Source organism: Hemiscyllium ocellatum (genome assembly GCF_020745735.1).
Source record: "Hemiscyllium ocellatum isolate sHemOce1 chromosome 15 unlocalized genomic scaffold, sHemOce1.pat.X.cur. SUPER_15_unloc_18, whole genome shotgun sequence".
Taxonomy (NCBI): domain Eukaryota; kingdom Metazoa; phylum Chordata; class Chondrichthyes; order Orectolobiformes; family Hemiscylliidae; genus Hemiscyllium; species Hemiscyllium ocellatum.
The window spans coordinates 113,492-130,307 of record NW_026867454.1 but is presented as its reverse complement, the minus strand read 5'-3'; positions in this window follow the sequence as shown (position 1 = coordinate 130,307).

Here is a 16,816-nt window from a genome sequence, read left to right as displayed (position 1 = left end):
CAGAACCCCAACCTCAGTTACTGATCTTCTCAGAGCTCATTAGGGAGGATGGTGAGGCTGCAGGCAAATCCCAGTAAATAAAACCAAGCAGTGAACTCTCCCAGCTGACTGGCTGTGAAGTTATAAACCTCCCTGGAAATCGAGCGGACAGTGACATTTCACAGCTGCCCTCAGAGCGACCTCACTCTCAAATGACTCAGAGCTGGGGATCAGCTCAGTGGGTTTCAGTCTCTTAAAACATAAATCTTTGTTTTATTTTCATAAGTCTACAATAGTGAGTAAGGTGAGGGCTTTATTTTAATATGTCTTATGGTCTCTTTATTAATTTTTGAAAATATAAAACACAGGTATTAAGTTATTCCAGGGCAATATTTTGTAGAGCAGTAAGACTGTGTCTTTCTCTGGGTCTGTAAAATGTTAAGTTGCAGAGATAGCCATTCTTTGAGTGATGTGCCCTTCCTGTCAGATGTCTGAGATTAGGGAACATTTCAATGATCCTGATGATGATGTCTGCATGAAGAGTGGTTGCAAATCCTATCGATCGCATAGATCTGTTGGAGCGACAGTTAAAGGCAGTGAGGCATTCACAGGAGCTAGGAAGTGTGATCGGTGGCAGTTTCAGCAGAAAACCTGCAGATACAGTCAGGTAGATGGGTTACCTCCAGGAAAGGTAGGAGAGGGAGGCAGGTAGTGCAGGCGTCTCCTCTGTCTATCCCACTCTCACACAAGTATACTGCTTTGGAAAATGTCAGGGGTCACAGACACTCAGGGGAATGTAGCAGTGGCAGCCAAGTTACTGGTGCTGAGACTGGCTCTAACGTAACGTGAGGTATATCCAGTTCCACATGATCGATGGTGATAGGGGACTCTCTAGTCAGGGGCACAGACTGCTGTTTCTGCAGCTGACAGTGAGACTTCAGAATGGGGAGGTGCCTCTCTGGTGACAGGGTCAAGGATGTCTCAGAGAGGGAGCAGAATATTCTCAAAGGGGAGAAAACCCAAAGTGAATGTGAGGAAAGAGCTAAGTCTGAGGCTGGTACGGTTCATACGTCAACAGTCAAGGGCAAGGCAGAGAATGAGGTGGGACTGAGCACCTCCATTTACTTCAATGCAAGAGGCCCGACAGGTCAGGCAGCTGGGCTCAGGGTATGTTTTGAAATAGCATTGGGATATTATAGCAATTACAGAGGCATCACTCAGGGATGGATAGACTAGCAGCTTAATGTTCAGGGTATAGATGCTATAGCAAGGATAGAAAGGGGGCAACAGAGCAGGGGAGAAGTGTTTTTGATGAGGGATAACATTACGGCTGGTCTTCAGGAGGGTATTCCTGGGAGTACATCCAGGGAATTGGGAAGTTAGAAATTAGTGATCACCTTATTGGGATTGTACTACCAACCACCCCCCTCCCCAAAACTAATCAGTGGGGAATTAAGAAGCAAATATCCCAGGAGATCACTGTTCTCTGTAAGAATAGGATGGTTGTATACAAGACTTGACCTTTTTTTCCTTTGTTCATTCACAGGATGAGGGTGTCACTGGCTGGGCCCAGAGGGCAGTCAACAGGCAACCACATTGCTGTGGGTCTGGAGTCACCTGTAGGCTAGACCAGGTAAGGATGGCAGATTCCTCCCCTAAAGGACATGAGTGATCCAGGTGGGTTTTTCCAACAATTGACAGTGGATTCATTGTTGTCATTAGAATCTTAATTGCAGATTTTTCTTGAATTCACATTCCACTATCTGTCGTGTCTGGATTCAAACCCAGGTCCCCCGAAGGTTATCTGGGTCTCTGGATTAACTAGCTAGCGATAATATCACGAGGCCATCACCGCCTCTTCTCTTGGGAAATGAGCCAGGGTGAGTGACTGAGGTATCACTGATACCTCAGTGATCACATGATGGTGAGGTTGGGGTTGGAGCGGAGGGAGTGGAAGGCTGCACGTTCTGAGGGTGAGAGGTTGGAGTGGGTGAGGGGGGTGGAGAGGTTGAGGCGGTTAATGTCGCAGTGGCAGTTGGCTATCGAGGGTGGGTAAGAGGCCAGCACGGGATGTCCAGGTGGATGGGGAGGGGTGTTGGAGGCGGGAGAAGGTGTCGTCAGAGGGTGGGCGAGAATCTGGTTGAAGATGTAGATGCGGAGATGTAGCACATCAGCACCAAAGATCCCACAGTATTGTGGCTCAGTGGTTAGTACTGCCGCCTCCGCACCAAGTACCTGGGTTTGATTCCAGCCTCAGGTGACTGTTTGTGTGGAATTTGCACATTCTCCCAGTGTCTGCATGGGTTTCCTCCCACAATCCAAAGAGAGTGAGTACTGCAGATGCTGGAGATCAGAGCTGAAAATGTGTTGCTGGAAAAGCGCAGCAGGTCAGGCAGCATTCAAGGAGTAAGAGAACCGATGTTTCGGGCATGAGCCCTTCTTCAGGAATGAGGAATGTGTGTCCAGCAGGCTAAGATAAAAGGTAGGGAGGAGGGACTTGGGGGAGGGGTGTTGGAAATGCAATAGGTGGAAGGAGGTTAAGGTGAGGGTGATAGGCCGGAGTGGGGGTGGGGGCGGAGAGGTCAGGAAGAAGATTGCAGGTTAGGAAGGTGGTGCTGAGTTCGAGGGTTGGGACTGAGACAAGGTAGGGGGAGGGGAAATGAGGAAACACCATGCCTAAGCCCACCCCCACGCTGATCTCCGTCCCCGCCCCGATTCCCGCCCCCATGCCTAACTCCGCCCCCACTCCCAGCTCCAGCCCCACACCAGGTCCTAGCTCCCAGCACTGCCATGTTTTCACCATCCCTCCAGACCTCCCCCTCTCTGAGGATGAAAGATCAGTCCTCGGCAGAGGCCTCACCTTCATTCCCCTTCGCTCTTGGATTAACGAGTTCAATCCGCGGCGAGACATCGAACAATTCTTCCGCCGCTTCGCCTCCGCATCTACATCTTCAACCAGATTCTCGCCCACCCTCTGACGACACCTTCTCCCGCCTCCAACAGCCCCCCCCATCCACCTGGACATCCCGTGCTGGCCTCTTACCCACCCTCGATAGCCAACTGCCACCGCGACATTAACCGCCTCAACCTCTCCACCCCCCTCACCCACTCCAACCTCTCACCCTCAGAACGTGCAGCCCTCCACTCCCTCCGCTCCAACCCCAACCTCACCATCAAACCGGCAGACAAGGTTGGCACGGTAGTAGTTTGGCGAACCAACCTTTCCACCGCTGAGGCGAAACGCCAGCTTGCGGACACCTCCTCCTACTGCCCCCTTGACCATGACCCCACCTCCCACCACCAAACCATCATCTCCCAGACCATCCATAACCTCATTCCCTCAGGGGATCTCCCATCCACCGCCTCCAACCTCATAGTCCCACAACCCCACACCGCCTGTTTCTACCTCCTGTCCAAAACAAACCTGACTGCCCCGGCCGACCCATTGTCTCAGCCTGCTCCTGCCCCACTGAACTCATCTCTGCATACCTCGACATCGTCCTGTCCCCCTTAGTCCAAGAACTCCCCACCTATGTTCGGGACACCATCCACGCCCTCCACCTCCTCCATGATTTTCGCTTCCCCGGTGCCAATTGCCTTATCTTCACCATGGACATCCAGTCCCTGTACACCTCCATCCTCCATCATGAAGGACTCAAAGCCCTCCGCTTCTTCCTTTCCCACTGTACCAGCCAGTACCCTTCCACTGACACCCTCCTTCGACTGACTGAACTGGTCCTCACTCTGAACAACTTCTCCTTCCAATTCTCCCACTTCCTCCAAACCAAACGAATAGCCATGGGCTCCCACATGGGCCCCAGGTATGCCTGCCTCTTCGTAGGATATATCTTCCACAGCTGCACTGGCACCACTCCCCACCTTTTCCTCTGCTACATCGATGACTGTATCGGTGCTGCCTCGTGCAGGCAGTTTGAACAGTTCATCCACTTTACCGACACCTTCCACCCCGACATCAAATTTACCTGGACCATCTCAGACTCCTTCCTCCCCTTCCTAGACCTCTCCATTTCTATCTCGGACGACCGAATCAACACGGACATTTACTATAAACCGACCGACTCCCACAGCTACCTAGACACACCTCCTCCCACCCTGCCCCCTGTAAAAATGCCATCCCATATTCCCAATTCCTTCGTCTCCACCGCATCTGCTCCCAGGAGGACCAGTTTCAATACCGAACAACCCAGATGGCCTCCTTCTTCAAAGACCGCAATCTCCACCACATCGTCTCCACTTCTCACTCCTCCGCCCTTGAGTCCCGTCCCTCCACTCGCCACCAGGATAGAACCCCACTGGTCCTCACCTACCACCCCACCAACCACATTGTATCATCCGTCGTCATTTCTGCCACTTCCAAACGGACCCCACCACCAGAGATATATTTCCCTCCCCTCCCCTATCAGCGTTCCGAACAGACCACTCCCTCCGTGCATCCCTCGTCAGGCCCACAGCCCCCCACCAACCCAACCTCCACTCCTGGCACCTTCCCCTGCAACCGCAAGAAATGCAAAACTTGCGCCCACACCTCCCCCCTTACTTCCCTCCAAGGCCCCAAGGGATCCTTCCATATCCACCATAAATTCACCTGCACCTCCACACACATCATCTATTGCATCCGCTGCACCCGATGTGCCCTCCTCTATATTGGGGAGACGGGCCCCCTACTTGCAGAACGTTTCAGAGAACACCTCTCGGAGACCCGGACCAACCAACCCAACCATCCCATGGCTCATTACTTCAACTCCCCCTCCCACTCCACCAAGGACATGCAGGTCCTTGGACTCCTCCATCGCCAGATCATAGCAACACGACGGCTGAAGGAAGAGCACTTCACCGTCTGCCTCGGAACCCTCCAACCACAAGTGATGAACTCAGATTTCTCCAGTTTCCTAATTTCCCCTCCACCCACCTTGTCTCAGTCCCAACCTTCAAACTCAACACCACCTTCCTAACCTGCAATCTTCTTTCTGTCCTCTCCGCCCCCATCCCCACTCCCACTCTGGCTTATCACCCTCACCTTAACCTCTTTCCACCTATCGCATTCCCAACGCCCCTCCCCCAAGTCCCTCCTCCCTACCTTTTATCTTAGCCCGCTTGGCACACTTTCCTCATTCCTGAAGAAGGGCTCATGCTCGAAACGTCGATTCTCCTGCTCCTTGGATGCTGCCTGACCTGCTGTGCTTTTCCAGAAACAATTTTCAGCCATGTTAATTTGCCCATGGTATCCAGATGCAGTAGATGAGATGATTGGGTGTGCAGGAAAATCGCTGTCTGGTGTGAAAAGATCCTTTGGGGCATTGGACAGAGGTGAGGTGGGGAGGTGTGGGTGCATATTTTACTGCTCCCCTGGCAGTAAGGGAAGGTGAAGGGTTGGTTGGTGGGGAGGCGTAAACCTAACAAGGGCATCACAGCAGGGAATGGTCTCTGCGGAACACAGATAGGGCTGGGAGGGAAATATGTCCCTAGTGGTGGGGTCTGACTCAGTAGCGGAAATGGCAGAGATTAATATGCTGTTTCTGGATTGCGTGGCAGGTGAGGACCAGGGGATTATATTCTTACTGTAGTTGGGAGGGGTGGTATAAAGGCAGAGGTGCGGGAAGTAGAGGATATGTGTTGGAGGGCATTGCTGATCAAGTGTGAGGGAAATTGCAGTCCTTGAAATAGGAAAACTTTCTGAGATGTCCTGGAGTGCAATTGCTTTGCCTGGGAGTAGATAGGGCAGAGGCAGAGGAATTGGGAGTACAGGATCACGTTTTTTACAGGAATATACTCTAGGGTAATCAGGAAGGCAAAAAGGAGACATGAAATAGCTTCAGGAAATGGTTTAAGGAGAATCCAAAGAAATTCTACAAATACATCAGGGATAAAAGAATAACCAGACAGAGAATAGGACCCCTTAATGATCAACAAGGCCATCTATGGAACAACAGGAGGTGGGAGAGATACTATACTGTTCTAGTATTTCATGTCGTTTTTTTACTAGAGAAGGATATGGAAACTAGAGAGTTTGGAGAAATAAACAGTGATAACTTGAAAAGTGTCCATGTTACAGCGGAGGTGGTACTGGATGGCTCAAATCGCACCAAGGTGGATAGATCCCTGGGTCCTGATCAGGTGTATTCCAGCAATTTGTGGAAAGCTAGGGAAGTGATTGTAGTGCCCCTTCCTGAGGTATTTATATCATCGTGGTGGGGAAAGGCCAGGGAACAAGAGAACAGCCAGCCTGAAGTCAGTGGCAGGCAAGTTGTTGGAAGGGATTCTGAGGGACAGGATTTACATGTATTTGGAAAGGCAAGGAATGATTAGGGATCGTCAACATGGCTTTGTGCGTGGGAAATTGTCTCTCTCTAACTTGACTGAATTTTTTTTGAAGAAGTGATCGGAAGATTGATGAAGACAGACTGTGGACGTTGTCTATGTGGGCATTGAACAAGGTTCCACAAAGCAGACTGGTTAGTAAGCTTAGATAACATGGAATGCAGGGAGAACTAGCCATTGGGATACAAAACTGGCTTGTAGGTAGGAGACAGACGGTGGTGATGGAGGGTTGATTTCTGGACTGGAAGCCTGTGAGAAGCAGCGTGCTGCAGGAATGGATATTTGAATCCTTAAATAAATGACTTGGATGTGAATATATGAGGTAGGTTTACATAAAACAACAAAATTGGAGGTGTAATGGACAGTGAAGAAAGTTAGTTCAGAATACAAAAGGGTCTTGATCAGATGGGCCATTGGAGCAAGGAATGGCAGACAGAGTCCAATTTCGACAAATGTGAGCTGCTGCATTTTGGAAAAGAAATTCAAGGCAGAACTTAATACATTTAATGGGAAGGTCCTGGAGAGTGTTGCTGAACAAAGAGACCTTGGAGTGTGGGTTCATTGCTCCTTGAAAGTAGAGTCACAGGTAGGCAGGGTAGTGAAGGTGGTGTTTGGTCCGCTTATATTTATTGGTCAATACATTGAGTGCAGAAGCTGGGATGTCATATTGTGGTTGGATAGGACATTGATTGAGCCATTTCAGGAATTCTGTTTTCATTTCGAATTTCCCTGTTCTAGTAAGGATGTTGTGAAACTTGAAATGGTTCAGACAAGATTTACAAAGACTTTGCCGTGGTTGGAGGATTTGGGCTACAGGGAGAGGCTGAATAGGCTGGGGCTATTTTCACTGGAGAGTCAAAGACTGAGAGGTGACTTTTGGGCAATTTATAAAATCGTGAGGAGCATGGATACAGTGAACAGCCGGGGTCTTTTTTCCCCAGGTTAAGTGAGTCCAAAACAAGACCACTTGGGTTTAAGTTGAGAGGGCAAAGATTTAAAAGAGATCTAAGGCGCAACGTTTTCAAGCTGAGTGTGGTGTATGGATGGAATGAGCTGCAAGAGAAGTAATGGAGGCTGATACATTTACAACATTTAAAAGGCATCAATTGGGTACATGAATAGGGAGGGATTTGAGGAATTCAGACCAATAGCTGGCAAGTGGGACTCTGTTAGTTTCGGATTCCTAGTTGGCATGGATGAATTGGACCATTGTTTCTGTGCTGTACATCTCAGCACAGATAATTCTCCTTGGATCTGAGAAGGTTCAGCAGTGATTATGACCACGTGTAGATTTGTTTCCAAGATATTTAATTTGAAGAGGGAGGGGAATTTTTAATAACGTCACAATTTTAGCAACTACTTTAAGTTAATTGGCAAATAACGCAAGGTAAATATGTGACCTATACTTTACTCAGTACATTCTGAGGATCTGGAACAGTCTGAACAGCAGGTGGACACAGATTCAGCAGGTATTCTCAAACAGATTTGCAATTTTACTTTTTAAGGAAAGTCTTGGGAGATTGTGGCCAAATGTGAGGGGAATTGGGACAGATTGGCAGCATCTCCAGAGGGAGAGAGTACAGCCCCAATGGGCTGAATAGCCCCCAGCCTCTGTGCTCTGTGATACTGCCCCATTCACTGTGAATGATGAAGCTCATCCCAAGGCAGAGAGAGGTAGGAGCCCCCACTCTCATGACAATGGGGCCTGGTTGATTGATGGCAGCTCACTGACCAAGAGGAGGTGAGTTGATGTGGTCCTCCAGCCAATGGGAATGAATAAGAGGTGTGGCCAGCATGATGACACATGACCATGAGCTGTACAGGGGCAATGTCACTGTGAGTGGGAGAGACAGCAGAGAGGCTGCTAGACCTGAATTACAAACTCCTGGTCAATTAAACCCAAAAGAACTGTGGATGCTGTAAATCAGAAACAACAACCAGGAGGCTCGTGAAAATGTCAGCGGGCCTAACAGCATCTGTGAAGAGAAACCAGAGTTAAAGTTTCAGATCCGGTGACCCTTCCTCAGAACTGATATTACTGAGGCAAAAAAGTCAGTTTATATGCAGAAGGTAGGGTGGGGAGGGGGGATGTAGGGAGTAAAGGGTAGGTGGGGATAGAGCGAGAAGAACAGTTGGATAAAGGATTTTTTTTATTTCAAAAATATATTTTACTCATAAATACTTTGATCTATACAACTGGACATACCGTACATAGGTAAACATTCCATTTCTTTTCATACTGAAACAGAGTAATCATTCCTATTTACAGGTCGGTATGATTATATTTTGAGCTGAGGTGCCAGCAGAGCCCAAATGACTATGTGGGCCCCCTGTTCTTCTTAGGCAGGCAGATGTGACACGGTGGTCTTTCCCCACCGCGCCTTGGCGGCAGCTGCCCCAAGCTTCAGCGCATCCCTCAACACGTAGTCCTGGACCTTAGAATGTGCCAGTCTGCAAAACTCAGTCGGGGTCAACTCCTTCAGCTGGAAGATCAACAGGTTTCGGACCGCCCAGAGAGCGCCCTTCACCGAGTTGATGATCCTCCAGGCAGAGTTGATGTTCGTCTCGGTGTGCGTCCCGGGGAACAGGCCGTAGAGCACGGAGTCCTGCGTCACGGCACTGCTCGGGACAAACCTCGACAAACACTACTGCATTCCTCTCCAGACTTCCTCTGCATAGGCACATTCTAGAAGGAGGTGTGTGACAGTCTCGTCCACCCCGCAGCCGCTTCGAGGGCAGCGTGCGGTGCGGCAGAGAGTCCGGGGGTGCATAAAGGATCTCACAGGCAGAGCCCTTCTCACCACCAGCCAAGCCATGTCTTGGTGCTTGTTGGAAAGTTCTGGCGATGAGGCAATCTGCCAAATAGCTTTGACAGTCTGCTCAGGGAACTGCTCGATAGGATCCGCCCTCTCCTTTTCTCGAAGAGTCTCAAGGACACTACGTGCTGACCACTTCCTGGTGGACTTGTGGTCAAAGGTGTTTTTCTTCATAAACTTCTCCACGAAGTACAGGTGGCACGGAACGGTCCAACTACTTGGAGCGTTCCACGGCAGCGAGGCCAGGCCCATCCTTCGCAACACCGGGGACAGGTAGAACCTCAGTACTTAGTGACACTTGGTGTTTGTGTACCGGGGATCCACGCACAGCTTGATGCAGCCACACACAAAGGTGGCCATCGGGATGAGGGTGGCATTGGGTGTATTTTTTCCCCCGTTGCCCAGATCTTTGTACAGCGAGTCCCTTCGGACCCAGTCCATCTTTGAACGCCATATAAACTGGAAGATGGCCCGGGTGACTGCAGCAGCACAGGTTCTGGGGATAGGCCAGACCTGTGCCACATATAACAATACTGAGAGTACCTCACACCTGATGACCAGGTTTTTTTCCCACGATGGAGAGCGACCGTTGCTCCCATCTGCTTAGTTTCTGTCTCATCTTCCTGATTCGCTCCTCCCAAGTCTTGACGCACACCCCAGCCCCCCCGAACCAAATACCCAGCACCTTCAGATGGTCAGTCCTGACGGTGAAGGGGATTGAGGATTGGTCGGCTCAGTTCCTGAAGAGCATGGCCTCGATCTTGCCTCGGTTTACCTTGGCTCCCGAGGCCCGTTCGAACTGGACACAGATGCACATGAGTCTGTGCACGAACAGCGGATCCGAGCAGAAAACGGCGACGTCATCCATGTACAGGGAGGCCTTAACCTGTAGGCCTCCGCTGCCAGGAATAGTCACCCCTCTCAGGCTCGCATCCTTCCTGATGGATTCGGCAAATGGCTCTATGCAACACACAAACAAAGCAGGTGAGAGGGGGCAACCCTGCCTGACTCCAGATTTTACAGGGAAGCTATCTGATTCCCACCCATTGATCGAGACTGAACTGACAATGTTGGTGTAGAGCAGTCTGATCCAATTCCCTCCCCAAAGCCCATTTTGGAGAGGACATCCCTCATATATGTATACGATATCCTGTCAAAGGCTTTCTCCTGGTCCAGGCTGATCAGGCAGGTGTCGATCCCCCTGTCCTGCACGTAGGCGATCGTATCCCTGAGGAGTGCAAGACTCTCAGAGATCTTCCTGCCCGGTACAGCACATGTTTGGTCAGGGTGGATCACCAATCCCAGAGCAGACCTGACCCGGTTGGCGATGAACTTTGACAAGATTTTGTAGTCTGTGTTAACAGTGAGATCGGTCTCCAGTTTCTAGTTTCTTCCCCCTCCCCCTTCTGCTTGTAGATGAGGGTGATGATGCCTTTCCTCATGGATTCACTCATGGTACCTGCTTGAAGCATACTGACATACACCTCCAGCAGGTCCCGGCCAATCAAGTCCCAAAGAGCAGAATAGATCTCGACCAGTAAGCTGTCGCTTCTGGGAGTTTCATTCTTTTCGAAGGACTCGAGGGCCTTGATCTGCTCATCCAGAGATAGCGACTGGTCCAGCCTCTCTCATGTTCCGTCATCTAGGACCTCTGTGATAGAGGACAGGAACAACTGGGAGGCCGCGCTGTCGGTTGGCTTCGAGTCATACAGACTGGCATAGAAGGATTTGCTGATCTTCATGATGTCGGCCTGAGATGACGTTACCGCGCCATCTTCTTCCTTCAGGCTGCTGAGCACGGAGCTCCCTTTGTGCACCTTCTGGAAGAAGAAACATGAGCACATCTCATCCTGCTCCACGGAGCGGACTCTGGACCAGAAGATTATCTTGGAGGCCTCCAAGGCAAAGAGCGAGGTTTGATTAGATTAGATTAGATTACTTACAGTGTGGAAACAGGCCCTTCGGCCCAACAAGTCCACACCAACCCGCCGAAGCGTAACCCACCCATACCCCTACATTTACCCCTTACCTAACACTACGGGCAATTTAGCATGGCCAATTCACCTGACCCGCACATCTTTGGACTGTGGGAGGAAACCGGAGCACCCGGAGGAAACCCACGCAGACACGGGGAGAACGTGCAAACTCCACACAGTCGCCTGAGTCGGGAATTGAACCCAGGTCTCAGGCGCTGTGAGGCAGCAGTGCTAACCACTGCGCCACCGTACCTCTTGGAGGTCCTCCGTGACATCAACCCCCAACGTCTGCAGCAGGAGCAGGTTCTGCATACTTTCCTGGAGCTGGGACAGTTTTCCCCACATCTCCCTCACCTCCTGAACACCTTTGAGGATGAAGAACCTCTTGATGTTCCCTTTTACCGTTTCCCACCAGTCCGCTGGAGACTCAAAGAGGGGCTTCGCGGTTCTCCAACCTGCGTAATCCCTCTTGAGCTCCTCGATGTTTCCCGGGGTCAACAGCTTAGTGCTCAGTTTCCACGTTCCCTTACCCGCCCGCTGCTCGTCCTGTAGGTGACAGTCGGCCAGCAGGAGGCAGTGGTCAGAGAAGAACACCGGCTTGACGTCGGTGGATCTGACCGAGAGCGTTCGGGACACAAACAGATCATCTATCCTTGAGCGAATAGACCCGTCTGCCCGTGACCAGGTGTATCTACGCTGCGCTCCGTCTGCAGGGGCGCTGAAGATGTCGTGCAGCTTGGCATCGTTTACCGTGTCCATCAGGGCTCTGAACATGGCGTCCAGTTTACTGTCCCCGCCGGATCGTCCATCTGCATCAATGATCCAGTTGAAGTCTCCGGCCAGAATGACCGGCCTGGACGAAGCTAGCAACAGTGGAAGCTATTGCAGGACGGCCAACCGTTCACTCTTATCCGCTGGGGAGTACACGTTGATTAGTCTCACGGGAGCATTTCTGTATTTAACATCCGCAACGAGGAGGTGCCCGCCCACCACCTCCTTAACCTCGGAGATGGTGAAGTTGCTTCCCTACGACAGGATACCCAGGCCTGAGGAGTGGTTATCGTTGCCTCCCAACCAAACTGACGGCCCATGGGCCCACAAGCTCGACCATCTCCTGTAGCTGCTGAGGTGCGGTATCCCACACTCCTGCAGAAACAGGACGTCAGCTTTGACGTTGGCCAGGAAGCCAGCATTGAAACACATCGCGCAGCAGATTTTATGCTGTGCACATTAATACTGGCAATTTAAATCCCCATTTCTTTTAACAAGTTGTGAGGTTACCCGTGTCCAATTGCCACCGGTCCTGCCCCTCTGGGGTAGCTGTCTGCATCCCCATGCAGAACACGAACTGCTGGACCCTCGCAGGGCTGAGGTAGCTGTCCAGCTCCTCAATCGGTCCATTTTTCCACTCCGGTGTCATCGGGCTGTGACCAGGGTCCAAGCTGTCTGCCCTTATATCTGACAGCAGGGCTATCAGAGGGTCGCTGCTCCCAGTGACCTGGAGCTGTGTGGCAGTGGGGCCCTCCTGGCTTTTACCTGGTGGTGGGTGGTAGCTTCCCGTTGCCTCAGGAGGTACGTCCCTTGGTTGGCAGTTGCTGCTGTCCTTTCTCCCCGCAGCACTCTGCCTCTTCTTTTGGTGACGACCCTCCTTACATCTGTCCTCCGAAGAGCTGTCCATGTCTTCCCCATGCAGCTGCCTTTTCCCCTTTTTCTGGGAGGTTTTGGCAGCTGGGTGGGTTTCCCTCCTCTTGTTTTGCACCAGGATCCATTCCTCTGCCTCCTTCTTTCCCTTCTCCTCCTCCTCCGTCAGTCCTGTTGGAGCTTTGCTCAGCAGCTGTCCCTCTCCAGTAGCTGGCGTCTGCTCTGCTCCGGCCTGTCCTTCTTTTTGCGTGCCCCCAGACACCGTTCCCTTGCTGGTTTGTGGCCCACCCCCCGGCCATCTGCGCGGAGGTGGCGGCCCCACGTCTTGGGCAGGACTTGTACACGTGGCCCGCCTCCCTGCACAGATTGCAGCTTTTTTGCCTCCTTGCATTCTTTGGTCGGGTGGCCCTCCTTCTTGCGGTTCCGACAGATCGTGACCCTGCAGTCCGCCGCCATGTGGCCTGACCTTCCGCAGGTTCGGCACACTTTCGGCTGCCCTTCATAAGTCAGGTACTCTCTGCTCCCTCTGATAGCAAAGCTGGACGGTGGGTGGGGGATGTTCCCACTGGCATCAACCCTCAGGGTTACCTTGACCTGTTGTTTGTTGGTCCAGATCCCGAAAGGATCAACCACGTCAGTGCTTTCTCCCTCAACCTGCACATATCTCCTCAGGAACATCAGGACATCAGTTGCTGGAACATGGGGGTTGTACATGTGGATCGTAACAACCCAACTCCTCTGTGCAGGAAGCACACACAGCAAGACCGCCGACAAGATGGAGAACAACGGCTCCCCCTCCTTTTCCTTGAAGACCTTCAGGAGCTCCTGAAGGTGACATCGAAGTAGCCTGCCCCAGGGAAATGATAACTGTCAGGCTGGGAGGGTGAATAGCTGTTAATTGGGACTGTTAGGGCTAACCATAGGTAATTTGTAATGACAGGCTGTGCAAACAAGGCCTGGTGTGTGGATAGGGCCTTAGGGCATGGGATTGTTAACCTATGTTTAGCCACTAACTGTCTCCATTGTAAGCTGTTCCCCACCTACATCAGTCCACGATTGGAGCTGCCGAGGACACATTCCTCTGGAATATCCTCCCTAACCCTCTGTCCTCCTTTAATTTGTATCTGAAAATAGTTCTGTTTAATCAATGTTTCCATCATTCGTGAAGCACTTTAGGGAGATTTGTCAATGTGAACAGCTCCATACAATGCAGGTAGTTGTTGTTAATGTCTGACATTGGGAGAAACAGGAATGAACCCTCTCTCTCGTACCTGATGAACAGCAGCAAAAGCAGAGAATGGTCTGTGCAGTGATTGATGTCAGTGCAGGCCAACAGGGGGCAGAGGGTGAGACTGGAGGACCAGGCAATGCCAGTTTGTCCTCCAACCAATCAGAGTGAATGAGGGTATCCTCAACACTGGAATTAAGGAAAGGCACATATAGCAGAGGTTTGAGAAACTGGAGGAGATTAGAGATAGGGAGTGTTCTGACGCTGCAGAGGAATTATAGAGAGAAGGAAGAGTTGTGAGGATGGATGAGGTGACAGTGATTGGGAGAGTTGTGAGGATGGAGGCATTCACAGAGATAGCGAGGAAACAGACCCTGTGGTCTAACCAATCCATGTCGGCCATAATTCCAAACTGAACTAATCGCACCTGCCTCTGCTTGGTCCACATTCATCCAAGTATTTCCTATTAATGTACTTATCCAAATGTCTTTTAAATACTATAATTGTATTCACAGCTACCACTTCTTCTGGAAGTTTATTCCATATGGATAAAAATTAAAACATCCCTAATGTCTCTTTTTCAAACCTTTCTCATCTCTTCTCAAAATGTATGCACCCGAGTCTTGAATTCCCTTCTCCCCCGGACATTCACCTTATCCATACTCTTGATGAATTTATAATAAGGTCACCCCTGAACTTCCTAGGCTGCAGTGCAAAATGTCTCAGCCTCTCCTTATTACACAATCCTTCCATTCCCATCACCATCCTGGTAAATCTCTTCCGAATCTACTCCAATTTAATAATAGCCTTCCTATAACAGCACAACCAGAACTGGGCACAGTATTCCAGAAGAGGCCTCACTAACATCCTGTACAACCTCAACAAAGCAACTCCCTCTACTCAAAGGTCTGAACAATGAAGGTCAGTGTGCTAACCACCTTCTGAATCATCCTGTCTACACGTGACACAGGCTTCAAAAGACTGAACCCCTCGGTCTCTTTGTTCCATATCACTACACTAGGCCCTACTTTTAATTAGTGTAAGTCCTGCCCTCGTTTGTTTTATCAAGATGTAATATTTTGCATTTATTCCAATCCAAAAATCCAATAAAGTCTTTGAGTATAAAGGCAGTAGGAGTATACTTAAGAGGGAAATCAGGAGGGCAAAAAAGGGGCAGGAGATAGCTTTGTCAAGTAGGGTTAAGGATAAGCCAAAGGGCTTTTATAATTATGTTCAGAACAAAAGACCATCCAGAGAGAGAATACAGTCAATCAAAGATCAGCAAGGCAGCCTATCTGTGGAGCTGCAGACGACGGGGGAGATACTAAACGAGTATTTTGCAATCGTGTTTACTGTGGAGAAGGACATGGGTGATAGGGATTGTGGGGAAATAGATGGTGACATCTTGAAAAATGTCCATATTACAGAGGAGGTGGTGCTGGATGAGTGGCTAACAAGCCGGTGCAGGGGAGAAGGATTCACATTTTTGGATCATTGTAATCTCCTCTGGGGTAGAGTTGAACTGCATAAGGATGGATTGTCCCTGAATTGGAAGGTGTCTAATATCTAGGCAGGGAGACTTGCTAGTGATACTTGGGAAGCATTAAACCAGTGAGGGAGTCAGGGGTAAACCCAAATAGATAGTGAGAAAAGAGGTAAATCTGAGGCTGGTACAGTTCAGAAGTCAAGCAGTCAGGTACAAGGCACAGAACGAGGTGGGACTGAGCAGTGACATTGCATTGACGTCAATGGAAGAGGCCTGACAGGGAAGGCAGATGAGCTCAGGGTATGGTTTTGAACATGGGACTGGGATATCATGGGTATTACAGAAATGTGGCTCAGGGATGGATAGGAACTGGCAGCTTAGTGTTCTATGGTATAGATGGTATATGAAGGATAGAACGGGGGACAAGAGAGGAGAAGGAGGAGTGGAGTTTTTGATTAGGGATAGCATTATGGTTGTGCTTCCAGAAGGATATTCCTGGGAGTACGCCCAGTGAAGTTATTTGGATGGAACGGAGATAAGAGAGGGATGATCACCTTATTGGGGTTGTCTGTGTGGGTTTCGTCCAGGTGCTCTGGTTTCCAAAGATGTGCAGGTTGGGTGGATTATCCAGGCTGAATTGTCCATAGTGTTCAGGGATGTGTAGGTTGGGTGGATTATCCAGGCTGAATTGCCCACAGTGTTCAGGAATGTGTAGGTTGGGTGGATTATCCAGGCTGAATTGCCCATAGTGTTCAGGGATGTGCAGGTTGGGTGGATTATCCAGGCTGAATTGCTCATAGTGTTCAGGGATGTGCAGGTTGGGTGGATTATCCAGGCTGAATTGCCCATAGTGTTCAGGATGTGCAGGTTGGGTGGATTATTCAGGTTGAATTGTCCGTAGTGTTCAGGGATGTGCAGGTTGGGTGGGTTATCCAGGCTGAATTGTCCATTGTGTTCAGGGATGTGCTGGTTGGGTGGATTATCCAGGCTGAATTGCCCATAGTGTTCAGGGATGTACAGGTTGGGTGGATTGGCCATGGGATATGCAATGTTACAGGGGTAGGGTAGGAGGCTCTGAGGGTCAGTGTGGATGTGATGGGCTGATTGGATTATCTGATAATTCTACTCGTTTTAAACTGGCTTTAGAAAAGAATAGACCAAATGTAAAAGTTAATGTTCTAATTTGGACAAAGGCCAATTGTAATGGCATGAGGCAAGAATTTTCAAAATTTGTTTGCGGGAGGCTATTCCCAGGTAAAGGGACGGCTGGAAAATGGGAACATAAGAACATAAGGAAGAGGAGCAGGAGTAGGCCATCTGGCCCCTCAAGCCTGCTCTGCTATTCAAAAAG